Source organism: Arvicanthis niloticus, chromosome 7, assembly GCF_011762505.2.
Source record: "Arvicanthis niloticus isolate mArvNil1 chromosome 7, mArvNil1.pat.X, whole genome shotgun sequence".
In the NCBI taxonomy this organism is placed as follows: domain Eukaryota; kingdom Metazoa; phylum Chordata; class Mammalia; order Rodentia; family Muridae; genus Arvicanthis; species Arvicanthis niloticus.
Window position 1 is genome coordinate 20738901 of NC_047664.1, and position 17912 is coordinate 20756812.

General features: G+C 36.5%; 1 protein-coding gene across 11 annotated transcripts in view; it reads left to right on the forward strand.

Moving 5' to 3' along the window:
• Ehbp1 (EH domain binding protein 1) overlaps positions 1 to 17912 on the forward strand; it is a 280423-nt gene that overhangs the window by 148692 nt on the left and 113819 nt on the right. The window lies entirely within an intron of this gene.

The following is a 17912-nucleotide window of genomic DNA, read 5'->3' on the forward strand; positions in this document are numbered from 1 at the left end:
TTCTTTAAAAAAAAAAAAAACTTAAAAAACAAACATGTATTGATGCTTACTCTTTTATACAGTTTAATTCCAATTAATTAAAACCATTGTTATAAGGTTTTAAAAAGCCATTTGCTGATTTGAAAGTAAAATGTGGGGCTGGAAAGATGCTCACTTAGTGAAACGATGGTGTGCAAGCATGAGAACTTGAGTTTGTATACAAGATGGGTTTGGTGGCACATTTGTAATCTCAGCTCTTCAGAGATGGAGACAAGGTGCATGCTTGGGGCTTGCTGGCCAGCCAGCCTGACCTAATAGGTGAAGCTCTGTCACCAAACAAAAACAAAAAGGAGATTAGCCTAGCATGGTAGCCACACACTTTTAATCCCATCATTCTGGAGGTGGAGGCAAGTGGATCTCTAAATTAACAGCTAGCCAGCAGTGCATAATACTCTCCAAAAAGCAATAAAAAAGTGTATGGAATTTCAATATTGCTATTTTTTATATTAAAACTTGGTGTTTACGGTCTTAAAGAAGTTTTAATGTATATTAACTTCTTGGAAAAGTAAAACACTATTGGAATAATATATAAAACAGTTTGGTTAGGAATAAATCTTTCATGTGTAAGGTCAAAAAGTTAGTTTGGCAAGCATTTTTAGATAGCTCTTGGCCATGGGTGTATGTATTGTTACAAAAGATTTATTACCTCATTATCATAGATTGTTATGTTAAAAACAAGATAGGTGTGATCATCTCAGTTCAAAGGTAAAGTACCAGTAGACAAGATGGGAACTCAGCATTTCTATTGACTGGTGTATGGGACCACACATCATTTGAGGTATCTGGCTGTAAGACCAACTAGGGTGTCCTACCTCAGTACCACTCATGGGGTACATGTGTGTGCTACCTGTTCTTTTGCCTTGGATTTGCCTTGGACATATACACAGGGCAAATAATGTTACCCTCCCCAATATAAACACACACACACTCAAAACAGAAGAACAAGAATAAGCTTGTTCTTGTTCTTGTTGGAGATGCATGTCTGTCTATGGTTTTGTCACTGAGGAGGTAAAGGTGGAAGATCAGGAAATCAAGATCATTCATAGATACTAGTGAGTTTGAAGACAGCCTGAGCTGAATGAGAGCCTCTAAAAATTAAGATAAACCAATGGTATTGAAGTTGAAAGATCTACTAATTTTCAGACCATAGTTGTATTAATGAGAAAATCTAGAGACATCACCCCAAACCTCCCTAGCACATACGGATATCAGTTTTTAACAAGTATTTGGACATAAATACTGTGTGGCTCAGAGGAACAAGATAAGGTACAGAACTTAAAGACACTTCCTGTTAGATACTGCAAGTGTGGACTTGCCCTCTGCATCTGGATCTGTAACTGCCTCTTGTAATCCTACACTCCGGATGCCCTGCTTACCCTACCCATCTTCCAGTCCTGGAGCCTGAGCAGTACACATCTGGGCCTTGTTTGATTACATTTCATGTTTTGGCTCAGGGTCTCAACAGTACAGCTCAGTCTGACTTTGAAATCATGATATTCCTGCTTCAGCCTCCTGATTGATAAGTTATAGGCAGGTGCCATCGTGTCCAGCTCCAGTTAAAACATATGACAGTTGTTCCTCTTATTCCTCGGTACTAACACATCCTGTAAGCTCAAAGAGCCTGCAGCCTCATATCAAGAATGGCTCTGTTTTCCTCTTGAGTTTTTTTCAGAGTTCAGTGCAAAGATAAAAATAGTTTTGTAAAGAAGCTCCAGGAGAAAGAAATACTGTCTTTTAAAACCAATGTGCAAAGTTGTCCTTTTAGATCTAATAAAGGAACCAAATTAAGATATTTATAGTTTTGTGGCTAGTGAAGATTGAATTACTATTTTTCCTTTAAATACAAAAATATACTTGACATGAAAAGCATATGAATGAGGTAAATTCATTCCGTACAGGTGTCAGTGCTAAATGACAAATATGACTTATTTACTGAGAGCCTGATAAAGATTAAAGTTAACAAGAAACAGGAACTAGCACTAATTCTGTTGACAGGACAACTTTAGGGTGCACTATTGGTGACGAATATGAAAGTCATTGACTAGCTTATTGTTTACTGCATGAGGAAGAGGGATGTTTCTGGTGCACTTGTGTGGAATTACACAAAAGATGACCTAGCTCTTTCCAACCCCAACACAGATAAATTATCCTGTAATATATAACAAGCACACCAAACAAAAGACCCATTACAGAGTGCACAGAGGTCCCCTCCTCAGGCCAGTCAAACAAGGAAACAGAGGAAAAACTTAAAGTGAAGAAACCCTTGATGGTCATAAGAGTACACACTTGACAGGTGGACACACTAAAGAGTTAGTGTTCATAAAAGTTGGTAATGCATACTTCATGCTTCACTCATTCTTACTGTCCTGCAAGGACATACAACTGACTGATTACTTCAGTTTCACAAAGGAAAAAGTTTTAAAATGGGGACCAATCTTTGTTTAGTTATCAATAGCAATACACCCTAAAGTATTCCTGCCAACACTCAAAAGTAGCATTCACTTGACCATTTGTTGGCCACATAGTGGGAACATATGAAGCAAATGTTACAAAACAAAAGAAAACCAAAAATAAAAATTGTAATTATTTTTAGTGTGACTTGATTGATGAGAACATTAATAAATGAAAGAGGCAGTCATCACAAGAAGTAATGATCTAAGTTAAAATATTAATTTTGTTTGAATCTAGATAAAGAATAAAAGGGTCTTTATTACATAATAACTTTTCTGAAGGTTTGCTCTTAATTTGTGAAAAATATAACAATTTAAGAATAGAAAGAATTCGTAGATGCAAAGAAACATCCTTACAGTTGTAGACAGCTGATGATGTACCTGAAGAGATAATGTAGCTGTAGCTTGCAGTAGAACAGCTGCTGAGCACGGGGGACATTCCCCCACTTGACAGACTTTCTGCCTTTATATTACAGCTATCAGTGATGTAAACATCAAAAGATCAAGGTAGAATCAGGACATTAACTCTTTTTGTAGGCATTATACATTTGACAACAGGTTAGGAAAACAATTGATCAAAGAAACAGAATCTATATGGTCTTCCTGGAGAAAGGCTTGAGTAGGTTGAGAGTTCAATCTAGACCGAATCCTGTGCTTGACCTTCAAGTGTGTGCATATTACTATAAAGAAAACTGTTGAATAACTTTTATAACATTAAGTTTTGAAAACAAGGAGGCATATTTACAGAACTAAAAGTAAGTATCTGAAAGGGTTTAAAATATCAAATATATCAAAAATCATGAATTAATGGTAGTATAAAAATTGCCTTTGGTGGTGAATAGGACCTTAGCTCACTTACCATATTAATAAATAAAGGAAAAGAAGAAGCTATTTGTCTTAACTTTCTTTTGCTAACTATATTTCAAGAGAATTAAGTAGTTTCCAAGGGAGGTTTTTTTCTCCAGATACAAGAATTCTGACTGTGAAATATAGAAAAAATGACTTTGTTAGAAACTTACTGTTTCATAATTCCTGATGAAATGTCTCTAGCACTAATTAGCATGGCTGTTAAACCTATCAGCTGAAAATTTAAAACATACCAATGCATTTGCATGCCAGTAGGCAACCAACATCATCAGTTTTAAAATCACTAAAAATTGGAGAAGCAGTCATTTTCTTTCTTCTAGCCTCTCATAATAGGCAGTGCATAATTCCACCTGCAAGTATTCTTACCAAAGAGTCAAACTAGGTTTTAGTCAAGCCACTGGTTGGGATAACTAACTGCCATTTACAGGAAATATTGGTGAGTGGAGAAATACATAATTAGAATGGGAGAATTCCTCCAGAAGACATGAGTGGATTTCATTCAACAAATGCCTAGCTTGACAAAAATGAAGAAATACTTTATCTCTGAGAAGAACATAATTTACTATTGAAATGATAGGATTCTGGGATTTGCTCTTACACGTTCTAGAAGAAAACTGGGGAGCAGGAGTCATACTTGGAAAGAATGACAAAACAGGATTGGAAAATGCTGAGAACTTGTGAAGCAGGGTGATGTTTCATGGGAAAATCCCTTGTTGTGTGTGTGTGTGTGTGTGTCCACGCACATGGTCAAGTTTCACTGTCTTTACATGGGTTCTAGTCACTGAGCTTGCATTGAACCATCTTACTGTCTCCAATTCCAGACAATCTAAGATAGCAGAGTAGAAGAAAAATGATAGTAAGACACAAATAACTCTTCTAAACTGATGAGAGATGGTGGGCTTTTGATTCAGGAACCTTAAGAAATGTCAGTCAGAATAGAATAAATTCAGAAGCAGTCCAAAGGTAGGAAAGGCAGCATGACTTGATGCTGGCTCGGAACAGCATCCGTGGAACCAGAAGAGACAGTTCAGTGGTCATTTTCCATATGCTTGTATGTCCAGTGAAATCATCTCTAAATAGTGAGGGGTGGCTTTTTTTTTTTTTTCTGATAATTTGTGACCATAGATTCTCTGCTAAAGAAAATTTTAAATCATAATTTAAACAGAAGGAAAATATTCAGTATGAGTAGATTAGAAATTCTAGGAAGGACCATCCCGCAGTGTCAAATGGATCATTCTAAGTGCACATTAACAGTAAGATCCAATACCAATACTCTAAGGGCCATGTATTACTGAGAAGTAAGGAATGATAGCAGTTGCTAGTTTATTTAGATGTTAGTTAGTTAAATGTGTCGTTAGTTTTAGGGTGGCATTAAGAGGATAGGAACATAATACATAACTTTTACATAGAAGACAGAATGGAGCATAGATTTTTTTAAAAAAGTATAATAAAGAGCTCCCTAAATGGGTGAAATGACATAGAATAGATGAAGTTATTGGGGAAATGACATAATATAGCATTTTAAACTCAGTAATTACTTGATTATATATAAATAAATTGAACATTACACTAAAAATACTGATAAAAATTTTTAAAAATATACATCTAAAACAAGGGTAAATAAAAAGTTAAAAAACTGTAGAAAGAGGTTTGTTTGTTTGTTTTAATGAAGACACTAAGAAAACTAGTCTGGAAAGCCATATTAATGTAATAAAATACAATAGGTTTTAAAGTTAAATGCATTATTAGGAATAAAGATAGTCACTTTATCATGATGAACAGTTCAATTCATCAGGAAGCTAACTTTTCACATTATTTCATTTTTAATAGCATGTCTGTGGGTGGATATGTGCCTGTGCGTGTGCATGCCTGAGGAAGCCAGAAAGGTCGGGTCCCCCTAGAGCTGGAGGTACAGGTTGCAGGCCCCTGTGTGGGTTCTGGGAACTGCATTCAGGTCTCCTACAGCACTGACTCTTCCCCTCTGAGCCATGTCTCCAACCACTATTCCCAACAATAAAGGAGGCTGCAGGCCAGAGAGATACAGTTCATAGTTCTAACCTCCTAGAATGCTGTATTCTGTGGCAGATTTAATGGCAATCCTGCCTTAGGCTGTTTGGCACATGTTCAAAATTAATCCTGAAATCTACTTGTAGCACAGTAGGCTTGAAATTAATAACAAACAGTAATGAAGACAAACCTATCTATCTGAGATATTTACATTCTAAGTAACCTGTGGGTCAAGAGTAAATTATAACAATATGAATTGTAAATTCAATGAAAAATTTTAAGTTTCACTATTTGATGTATTGATGAGGAAAATATTTACAATAAATGTGAGCTCTTGGAGTCATTTCTGCAGAGGACTAATGTTTCACATTTAAGTTCAATTCTTGTTTAGTCTTGGGTTTTTTTTTTTGTTTGTTTGTTTTGTTTTGTTTTTTGTTTTTTTAAATAAGTCCTAACTTGTGAGGGTTTTGAAGCACAGCCTGACATGCATAAACTTGGAAAAAGAATCACGGTAAAATTTGAGCTAATGGAATGACTAGGTATCATAAAATGACTATGTAGTCCTGTTACTGTCTGTAGTCACGGCTTTAAACAAGAGGTTGGGACATAGCTTCACGAGTAATAGGTATTCTTATCCATCTTTTGTAGAGACGGCCAAGCTGCAGTAGAACATATGAACTCTAATACCTGGATTAGGAGTTGTAATCTGAGGATTAATAGTACATACACTGCATGTTGGCTCTATTAATGCTATTATCATTAATGATGTGTGGGCATTTTCTTCGCAAACCTGCTTGTAGCCAGATCATTTCATTAGATTTCAACCAGGAATCTTTCCATCCTTTAAATTTTTTATTTTGAAAATTAAAGTGAGATAAAGCTCTCTAATAATAATCTTAGTGAGAGTGACACCAAACTGAAAATATATATGAATAAATTAATCATTTTTTTCAGAATATACATTTTAACATATTTGACTTTTACAAGTAAATTTTTGGCATTACTTTACAGTAAAAATAGATATATTTAAGTGTAAAATTCCACAGTTAGGGACCATTTTCATACTTAAACTGCTTTTTAAAGTCAGGATGATTTCTTATATATACTATATATAATTTCCAAATTCTTAGAGGTTAGAATAATTTTAATAAAAGTTCTGAGCCAATTTTTCTAGCATTTTCCCCAGACACTACTGCAGTGCAGACTCATTGGCAAGTGTATTTAGCGCTTCCTGACTCCTTTCAGCTGGGATTTTCTTTTTGTTTTTAACATTTGCTTTTTAAGGTTTTTTGTGGGTTTTTTTTTTTTTTTTTTTTTTTTTTTTTTTTTTTTTTGCTTTATTTGTTTACTTTTTTTCAGAGACAGTCTCACTGTATAATTCAGAATGTTTTAGAACTTGTGATCTTCCCTCCTTGGCCTCTGGGATGCTGGGATCACAGGTGTTTTTAATGCCTGATTTGTATTAATTTATAGTAAAATTTCCCAAGGAAACGACAAAGACTTACCTCATCTAACTTAGTGGCTAACACCAGATGTTTGTCTTTCATTCAAATTGGAAAGCAGTATGTTGTTCCATGTACTCACAATTTGAATTATTGAGAGGAGGTCCTTCTTCAGCCTGATACAGTAGAGGTTATACAAGTGTATAGTTGTGTAAATTTATAGAGCTGCACAGTAAGTTGAGTGTTACTGAGTGTAAATTCTGTCATCACCACTATAGAAGCAGAGTGGGCCCTGAGCACCACTCAGATACAGCTAACACTTTGAGAACAGACCGGCTGGCCTTTGTAGCTCCACTGCTGTCTTCCTCCTCCTTTCCCTGTCTGTCCTCGGCTTCAGCTGCTCACCCTGATGGTTCACCTTGTCACCTGAGGCCACAGAGAATTTATGAGAGCCGTGCCTCCGGAGCTGCACTCTCTCAGTTTATTTTCAGGTTCAGCCTTGCCCATCTTTGGTGTCTTTTTGATAGATCATATTTCAGCTGAATGAGAACTTTAAAGACAAAAATATAAAAAGAGCGAAGACACTGAATATGGGATAGAGATAGGAGACTTGAGTAGTATTTCAGGCCAGAAATCACAGGAACCCATGGAGCCGCACAGAAGGACAGGCTGGGCACTTTGCTCAGCTGGTAGGATGCCTGAATCACATGTTTGAAGCTCCGAGTTTGATCTCCAGCACTGTATGAACTGGGACTCTGGGTGTGTCTGGTGACCCCAATCTCAGGAGACAGACAGATCCAAGTTTAAGGTTATCTAGCAAGTTCAAGGTCTCCCTGAGATGTGTGGAACCCTGTGTCAACACAAAATGTGGTATAGGTGGAAGAAAAGAATAAATGTTATTAATAAACACAGCTAAAGAATAATTTGGAAGGACGAAGGAGAGAATAAGAATCAAGAATGATTCAGGAATTTCCTGTTTGAAGTTAATTGGATTATTGTGTTTACTTGTTCAAAAATGCTTTAGATATTGAGCCATATGCTTAAAGATGTTTATGATAGTAAATTTAGTACTCTGAAGTTTTTACTATAACTGAAAATTATGGAGTACCCATAATATGCCAGGTGTCGCATTAAATGCTGGGTATAAAAGTCAGCATTTCTAGCTTCCTAAGGATACCACAAAGTGAATACACAAATAAAACGAAACAACCCATACATTGGAGAAAAATGCCAGGCCATGACTAGAAGAGTGTCGTCGGCCCATTAGAAGATGGTGGGGAGGCAGCAGTGGGATCAGTGTTGTGTATGAAGGCCTGGAAGTAGAAGTAACTGCTCACGGTGGGGGAACTCCAAAGCCAGTACAACTCAGTGGACAAGGGCAGAGAGCCCTGTGAAGAGGGACGAGAGAGCTACTGCCTGGTCACAAAGGCTCCTGGGAGCTGTAACATTGTTAACATTAAACTCATATGTAATGAAAGGTTACTGAAGTGTGTGTGTGTGTGTGTGTGTGTGTGTGTGTGTGTGTGTGTGTGTTTTGAAGAAAACCAACGTGATTTTTACTTTTTGCCCTCTACTATAATGAAGGAAGTATTCTTGCTTTATCCAACCTGTGCATCAGACCTCTATCTCTGGTCTACCCACAGGCTCTTCTCCCTCTGCATTCTGTATCAGCTGCTATTGTTTTGACACTACACCTAACTAGTTAGCTTGCAGATTTGCTCTAAGGCAGCACATTTCAGGGAAAAAAAAAAAAAAACAAACCCTCAACCTTTGTAGACTCTAGACTAGATTTTTCTTTTGCCTGTGTATTGAAACTTCTCTATTTAGATGACTCCATCTTGCCAACCCAGTGATTGGTTTTAGCCTCTCACCACTCCTGCAGCAGCAGTTAATGCTCCTGGGTTTTCTGTATAAGCACTTTTCCTAGAATTGTTTAGATATGTTAGCATGGTTCAAAAAATTCTAAATAATATTGGAGAGGTACCCACTGGAGGAGTCTCAGTTGCTGCTCCAATTTCACTTTACTTTTTTTTCTTTCTTTCTTTTTTCTTTTTCTTTCTTCCTTTTTTTTTTTTTTTTTTTTTTTCCAGACAGGGTTTCTTTGTATAGCCCTGGCTATCCTGGAACTCACTCTGTAGACCAGGCTGGCCTCGAACTCAGAAATCCACCTGCCTCTGCCTCCCAAGTGCTAGGATTAAAGGTGTGCACCAGCACTGCCCGGCCATTCTTTTTTTCCACTTCACAATAACAACTTGTGTTAGCTTCTTGTCCTGGTGGGATTTATTTTTACTGTTCCCTTTGTCCTCAAGGTTGTAACAGCCTATAAACACTATTTTGGCCTTCATTTTACTTAAAAGTCACCCTATCAAATTTTTATTTAGTATATTGGCAGATTCCTTATTCCATGCCCATCGTCAGTAAGTAGATGCACTGTAATTTCCATAGCCAATTAGGGGTCAGTGTGGTGCCAGGCTTTTGTTTTAGGAACAGTGCAGAGATGAGCAAGCTTGTAATATATATATATATATATATATATATATATATATATACATACATATACATGTTTCCTTTCCCTAAAGTGGATCAAACTTTAAAGTTATATAGTTTTGATAGTTACCATCAATGGCCTTCCAAATAGGGTGGTACCATAGACATGGCCAGAAGCTAGCCTAATCAAGTTAATCCCTCACAGAGGTGCCTAAAAGCAGATCTCCTGGGTGAGACCAGATACTGTTGACTATCGGCACTAACTATCAGAGTTCCCAAAACAAACAGTAACTACAGACCCTTCTACTTATAAAACTAGGTTTGCAAAGCTTTAAAATAATAAATTTCCTTGTATTAAGGGACTCTATAATTCAATGAGTAATAGGTCAAAAAATTAAGGACCAGATGACTCAGTCTGTTAAGCCACCACCAAAACAAGAAACATGAAAGAATGATATTTACTCAACCATTGTGATTTCAGAAAATGTAATTTAGTGAGCAAAGTGGGTGTATGGGATGATTCACTTCCCATTTTTGTCTTTTGAAATTCTCTAAATAGTACCTAGAATGTTGTCTATCTGGATTTGAGAAGTTATAATAAAATATTCTAATGAAAGCCTATCAGTTGATTTATATTTGTCCTCCTGTTTTACTCCCAACACAGGCTATCCTTTCAAATGACCTGAGAAATACATCTTTTGTTCTAGATCATTTTACATAATCAGACTGTAGCACGCTAGTGTCAGGTGCAGGTAGGTCTTATACATAGCCTAGTGGTTTCCCTGAAATTTTGTCCTTCCCTTTGCTTTGCACTGAGAAGCAGGGGTAAGTCCAACAGCACCACACCATAGAGAAAGATTTTCTTTCCCATTAAGCCATAGAAATAAAAGACCATCCTTGATTCTGTAAAAACTAATAGAGTGTACCCATTTTAAGTTAGCAAGCATCATTTTTAATCTGGACATAAGTATGTGTAAGTAAATGTTTCCTTATTCAAATTGTAGTGAGTTATGGGCATTTAAAAAAGCATTATCTTCACCTCATAAATCTTTATACTTAAATGTACTTTAGTTCTTGCTTTAATCTTCCTGGTAATGTCTTCTAGCTTGTGTCAGAAATATATGGGTGGCAATAAATTATAGATTTAAGCTATATTTAGCGTAAAGAAAAGGGGCCAATGCCATAAGCACTTAATAACCAGATCTGTTCAAATCCCAAACTGTCTGTTTTGCTCTTTATTGGAATTGGAAACTTTCTTTTTTTAGTGGACTACAATAATCTAGGGTTTTTTTAAAAACAGATTCTTAGATTTAAAAAGAATTAGGGATACCATCCTGTGGGGGAATATCAACAATAGAGTCTCTGAGTTGATAGTGATTAATAGCATAAAAACCAGTGTTTAATTTAGCAAGTAAAAGCAGTACTACATCACCAAGAATCCAGGTCACTGTAGTTGTCATGTTCCCAGCTGCAGTGATAGTGTGTTCAATGCATGAGTGAAGAGAAGTGAAGTAGTGCAATTCATAGTAGGGACGTGTTAGTCATGTAATTTATAGCAACATTTAAAATTTGTTTTAAAAGTGCTCCTCCATGGGTTCCTCTGTTTATTGAATTCAGGATGGTTTCTGCCTGAATAACGTGAAATAGGAGAAAGTCATAGATTTTCCCCCAATTGAAAAAAAAAGCAGCACATGTAGTTCTGTTTAACTTTGGGACTATTGCTGACACACTGTTGCTTCAAGGAGTATCCAAGTTAGGGTTGAAGGAAAAAAGAAAAAGAAAAGGCTACTTTGTAAAATATAAAATATGTGGAGGGCAGGCTGGCAGTAAAGCAAGCCTGCAAGTCATTTTCAGGTTTTAAGGCATTGTTCTTCAAGTAACCTGTTTATTGAACTATTGTCCTTTTATATCACAAAGTTATAGTTTTAAAATATGTACATATGCTCTCAAAAAAATCTGGGTGCTAACTGTGTGCTATAAGAAAGAACCACCATTAGGTGATATTTACAAAGGCTTGTAAAGGTTTGGTGTTTACTCATTTTATTTGCTTTACTTGAAACTAAAATACTTGAAACAATGCTTGTTCCAAAACCTTTTTATTTGGTTCTGAATAAAAAATAATAACCAGTGATGTCTCCAAAATAACAATATGTATAGTGAGATCATGATTACTTTCTGGTTATTATGTGTAAAATGTAAAGCACTTACGGGAAAAAATCACCTTCCTCATTATATTTTGCTTAATTGCATGTAAAAAATGAAATTAATTCTTTACAAAAGAATATTAATTTGTCATAGATTCAATTTTCAGATGATTTAATTTAAACCCAAATCTAATCCGTGGTGTGTGTTTTATGCATCGTGGAATTACTGGCTGGCTCGGCACCAGTGTGCTCCGGTTCCTGATCATGTGAATCCCCCAAGTGAGCTATTGTACTTTGTGGTAATAAGTAGTCTCTGAGCTGTAAAAAAGAAGCAGGATGCATAAAGAAGCACTTAAAACAAAGCAATAATTTTATGCTTCAGATATTAGTAACTGAAAGTAATTTAGAGATTTTATTGGAGGAAAGTTATGAGGAAACTAAAGAATGAGATGGTTGCATCTATTCAGTTTTCTAGCATTAATAAATTAGTGCAGTGGCAAATGTCTGCAGTCCTAGTGTTTAGGCAGCGGAAGCAGGAGGATGGGGAATCCATGGTTACCCCCTGTTACCTAGCAAGGTTTGTTTCCTTGTTTGTTTGTTTCTTGAGTAAATCTGCTGAAATAAACTCTTAGTTTTTTTTTTTTCTTCTGAGATTTTCTAGATTTCCCTTTGTTCTCGAGGGATACTCTTGCTGGGTATACAATCCCAAGCTAGCTATTCTTTCAGCCTTGGGAAGTGTGCTGCTCATTCTGGCCAGCACAGATGAAAATATTGCATGTGAATTTCATTTGTTGTCTTTAGATATAAGGGTTCACCATGTAGCTATGTCTAGTCTCGGCCTTAGTCCTCCTCCAACCATCCCCCCAGTGCTGGCATTACATCTGTAGGCTAGCATTCAATGACCATTCTTTATTTCTTTTCCTCTGTAGCATAAGTAGTACACTGCTTATTTCTAGCAACTTTGTGACATATTGGTTTGTCTGTTGAGAAATTGCTTTTAGAACTAATATATATGAATGTTTTTAGGATGAAATATTAAACACTTAAGTACAAGGCTGGTGGTACCTCACAATGATAGGTGGATTGGCTAGCCTGGTCAAGTTCTGTGACTTGCTTAGGCTACCTGTTTTATGTTTCTGTATCTAGAGAATACATCATTAGTTGAAAATTTAAATTTTCTGTATACTAGCATTTCTTGTTTGCCAGCTTAGAAAGCAAAAGAAAATCCAACGAGCTTGTCTTACTCTTTGAGTCCTGAAGCGTCTAGAAGTTTCCCTTATTTCCACTTCCATGCTCTCTTTACATCTTCTACATATTCTAGAGCTGAGGTTGTAGTGAGAAGGAAGAATGGGGAAAGTATATATATATTCCATTCTCCTAAGTAAGAAGTCATTTAAAGATTTAAACTTTCAGTTGTTAGCATTATATAGATGTACATTGATTTTATTTTTTTAATGTTCTGGATTAAACCCAACATCTTGTGCATGCTAGGCCAGGTCTCTAATGTAAGGCTCTACCCCAATCCAAATATTGACATTTTTTGTTGATATTTTGTCCTACAACTTTATAACACTTAATAGTCCTAGTAACATTTTTGTAAATTCTAGAAAATTTTTACAGATAAATCATCAAGGCTACAAAAAAAAAAAAATATCAAGGCTATAAAAAAACATTTTATATCTTTCACTATGAACAAGTTGTATTTCATTTCTTTACTTTATGGCACTGCTCAGAACCTTGTGTATAATACTAGGTAAGTGGTAATGGCATGCTTCCTGTGGTCCCCATGCTTCACTGGAAAACACCAAATGTTCATAGTATAGTATAGTATAGTATTAAGGTTTTAAATGATGTAATTTGTCAGGTTGAGAAATTCTCACTCTTTTATCTTTTGCTAATACATTTTAAGGAAAATGGATATTGGATTTTGCATTGCTTTTTCAGAATTACTAAACTGATCCTATGGAATTTCTCTTTATTAAGTTCCCCCTTTTGGCAAGTTTATACATATACGTAAAGTATTTTGATCATATTACTTCCCTCTTCCTTTTCTTGTTCCCACCTTATTCCTGATTCCCTTTGTCTTCCCAAGTAGTCTGTTCCTTCTCCCTCTTTCCCTTTCTCCCTCCTTTCTCTGCTTTAAAAAAAAGTCTTTGTTTGTTTGTTTGTTTGTTTATTGCCTTTTGAGTGTAATTAGGGTTGCTTACATTAGCATAGGTGATACCTTATTTACTAGATCGTGGGTAACTTGCTAGTGGCCATACTACTGAAGAAAATGTCACTCCTTATTCTAGCAACAACAGTTGACTGCAGTTGCTCCTTGGGGAGGAGCGTGGTCTCTTGAGTCCTTTCCTCCTTGCAGTCTTTAAGTTCCTGTAAATACTCAAGTAGGTGTGAGGCTACCGCCAGATGGAATATTGACATCCCCAATCTTGTGTAGGTCTTGTACAGGAAATCACAGATGCTTTGAGTTTTACTACATCCATGTCCTCTCCACAAGAAAGCATTTCCCAACACGCTTCTCTCTGCCTTCATTCTATCTCTCCTCTCTTCCAAATGTGATCAATTAAGATTATAGAGGGGTTGTGTAGATGTGTAATTTAAGACTGAGCACCCATCAGTCTTATTCTCTGCATTTTGAACCATCTGCAGTAACTGTATGTTACTGCAAAATACAGCTTCTTTCCCCAAGACTGAGACCAGTAGTGATCTGTGGGCACATTGCATACATTTAACAAATAGCAGTAGCAGCAGCCTCCTTCATAGGGCTTGGGACATCCCCAATAATTAGCTTTTGGTCTGGTTTTCAGTATCAAGCATGAATTTCTCCTGAGGAGTGAGCTCCAAATCTAATCGTGCCATTATTGGACCAGCAGGACACCTTGCATAGCTGATTGTCCACTGCTGAGTAAGACTGTTGATGGGTTTTCTTCTGTAATAGTCTACATAGTGCCTCTGGTACTATCAAACTTGTTAGCAAGGAGGAAGCGTCCAGACTGATTCTCTAGGTACCACAGCCAAGGCATGTGGTGTCTTCTGCAATCTGTTCTGGTGTAACCAAGAGCTGTGGCAGTGGTGTGTGGTTTGGTGGTAACCAAGAGCTGTGGCAATGGTGTGTGGTTTGGTGGCCTCCCTGACCAACTTAGGGAGGTGTCCTACACCTGGCACTGGACTTTTCATTTATTCTCTCTAAATCCCTCAACTTCATTAAATAGATTGATTTCAATTTGCTTTAAGTGTGTATGTGTTTATGTGTGTGTGTGTGTTTGTGTGTGTGTTTGTGTGTGTGTGTGTGTGTGTGTGTGTGTGTGATTCAGGATCAAACCTAGGGCCATTTGAATGCTACGTGGATACTGTGACACTGAGCTGCTTCCACATATCCCTCCAATCTCCCACAAATAACATAATTTCTTAATGTCTGAATGCCATCCTTTTATGTATGTTATGCATATAATACATATACTGTATACTCGACATGTATGTGTATGTGTATGTGTATGTGCTGCTGTACTTTCCTTACCTAGTCATCTGTTGATAGGCACTTGCCTTTCAGTTTTTTGGAAAAGTTTCCTTAGTATCGAAGTTGTCTTTTTCAAAATGTATGTTTGGGAAAATTGCCAATGAAGTCCTGTGTGACTGAGGTTTCCTTTGGGGAAATTCTTCTACTATTTTCATTAGTCAGCTGGGCTACAGGTCTTTCACCTGTATGTGTTTCACAACCTAGTTGTTGGGCTGATTGGTTTCCCTGTTTCTATTTCATTTACCTTACTCTGACATTTATTGGGTTTTGGTCTTGGTTTCCTAGATGGAGCTGAGGTAGTTGACACCTGACCTTGGTTCTCTCCTGTTAGATGCTTAAGTGACATCTCTGTTCTCATGTCATTGTTTCGGCTGTGTAAAATTTCATTTAAAATTCTATTTTTTGAGTTGTGAGTTATTTAGAGGTCATACTCATTTGCAAATAGTTGGGAGTTTACAAAAATATCCTTTTTTCCTGAATTTGGTTGTTGTTAGCAAATATATTTTATATATCTCCTAAATTTATTGGACATTGTTTTATTATTATCTGGAATGTGTCTCCATGAGTAATTAAAAAATGTATTCCTATACTTTCCAAAGCATGAATTTTTATTTACTTTATATGTCAGTGATACATCTCAATTGCTTAGAACAATGTCTGGCCTTAATAAATTTTTGTTGAACTTATCTGTGTATGCACCTGTGTATATGTATGTGTGCTTTAAATAATTAGCTCAAGAGTTGGGCTGAGCTCTCTTCACATAGATCAAAGGAAGGATGCCTCAGATTCTTGAGATCAGTGTTCATAAGAGAAGCTAGGTTAGACTTCACTAACTTAAATTTTTTAAGAATTGAGTTATGTGATAATGTGCATATATATATATACATATGTGTGTATGTATGTATGTGTGTGTGTGTGAATGTATGTTACAGATATGTAAGTACCATGGTGGTTTTGTAGATGTTAACTTTTATCAGTTGCTTCTCACCTACTTTGTTTCTGAGTCTGAATCAGGGTTTCTCTTGCTTCTTCTACTGAGATGCATATTCTAGACCAAAGCTGGCTCCTGATCTTCCTGGAAACTCTCTTGCCTCTATTCCCCATTTTCCTCAGGCATGCCAAGATTATAGATGTGCAGGTTTTTTTTTTTTTTTTTTAATAAAACCATGTTCTAGAGATTGAATTCAGCTTGTCAGGCTTGTCTGACCAGCATTTTAAAATCCTCTGAGCTGCTGGCTTTTGTTTTTGTTTGGTTTTTGGTTTTTTGAAAGTCATGAATCCTAAGCTGCCTTGAACTCCAGATCCCCTGATCCTTCTGCCTTAGCCCCCAAATACAATGATTATAGGTGTGTCTCACATTCCCAGTAGCTTTCTTTCTTTAGAAAGAGTTAGCTTCTCTTTCTAGAGGAAGTTTCAAAAGAAAAGAACTAAATGATGTTTTTAAGATAAGAAACTGAGGAGGAATTTTGTGCTGTGGCAGACCTACCTCTCTGAATACTAAAAGTTGTGAATGTGCCTGGGATCATAGACTACAAACACAGGACAAGAGACATGACTCAGTTGTCAAGAACCTGAATTTGACCCCTAGAACATCACTTTAGAGGGGAAAGCTAGTTTTGGTAGCCTACATGTCACTTCCCAGCATGGGTGAGGTAGACCTGTGGATCCCCAAGATGGCCCCTACCAGCCTAGAATACTTGGTGAGTGAGATTTCTTGTCAGTGAGATTTCTGAGGTTATCTTCCAGCTTCCACATGCTCACATGTATATGTGCACATGCACAACCCCCTCATGGATCTGCACACAAGCTTGCTTATACATACAGAAAGTACTTTTAAAAAAGAATGTACAGATATTAATGTCTAAAAATGAACTGTGGAACTAGGCAGCTAGATCAGGGGTAAACCATTTGCTTAGCTTATGCAAGATCCTTAGGCCCAGGAAAAAAATTTTAAAAATATAAAAAGAAAAAAGAAATGGCCCACATATCTAGCTGTTTACAATTACCTGGAATATGCCACATTCCTGCTGAGTCAGGTGTTTCAGGGGTAAGCCCATGAAATTTTATTTATTTGTATCTTATCCAAGTGATACTGATAATCAACATATTTTCAAATAGAAATTTAAAGTTAGTAACATATTTATTTTAAATAGGATGAAATCATAGGTACCAAGACAAAACTAATTGACTACTATCGACCTGCGCCAAAATAAAGACTCGGATATTATTTGTACCTATAACTCAATTCACAAAGTTTGTATCTTACAATTTTAAATTAATCAATTTACTTAAAATTTGGTCTCATGAATTTGGCTTTAAAGAAGCCTATTTTCAAAGTAGTTGGGCAGGCAAGATGACCCAGCAGGTAAATATACATACTGCCACCAGGTATTCTAAGTTCAGTCTCCCCAAGACCGACATAGTGGAAGGAAAAAAGCAATTCCATAAAGTTGTTCACGTACTCACTGTGACCCATGCCTGCCCTCTAGACATACATGAATAAATAAATGTAATTCAAAATCTTTTCAGGGGCTTTGGAAACCTGTTAGATAAAGCTTATTTGCAAATCTTATTGCAGGAAACTTTTAATGGTTTTAATGACTTTAAATCAGCGTGTCATATTAAAATAAAATATTTAACCATTTTAATAGCATGTATTATAAACTCCATGAGGAAGATAATTGTTTTGCCCACCGTTATATTGACAAGTCTCACATTTAGGAATGTTCAGTTAATTACTGTTAAATGAAAAACTGGGAGCTGGAGATGTAGCTGTTTGCAGACTGCTTAGCTAGCATGCATGAAGCCCTGAGTTCCATCCTAAGTAGCGAATAGAACAGGTGTGATGTCACATCCTATCGTCCCAGTACTTGGGAGGTAGAGGCAGGAAGATCCAGAGTTTAAGACCCTTTTTGGCTCTATAGTGAATTTGAAGTTTGTGTGAGATATGAGAGAT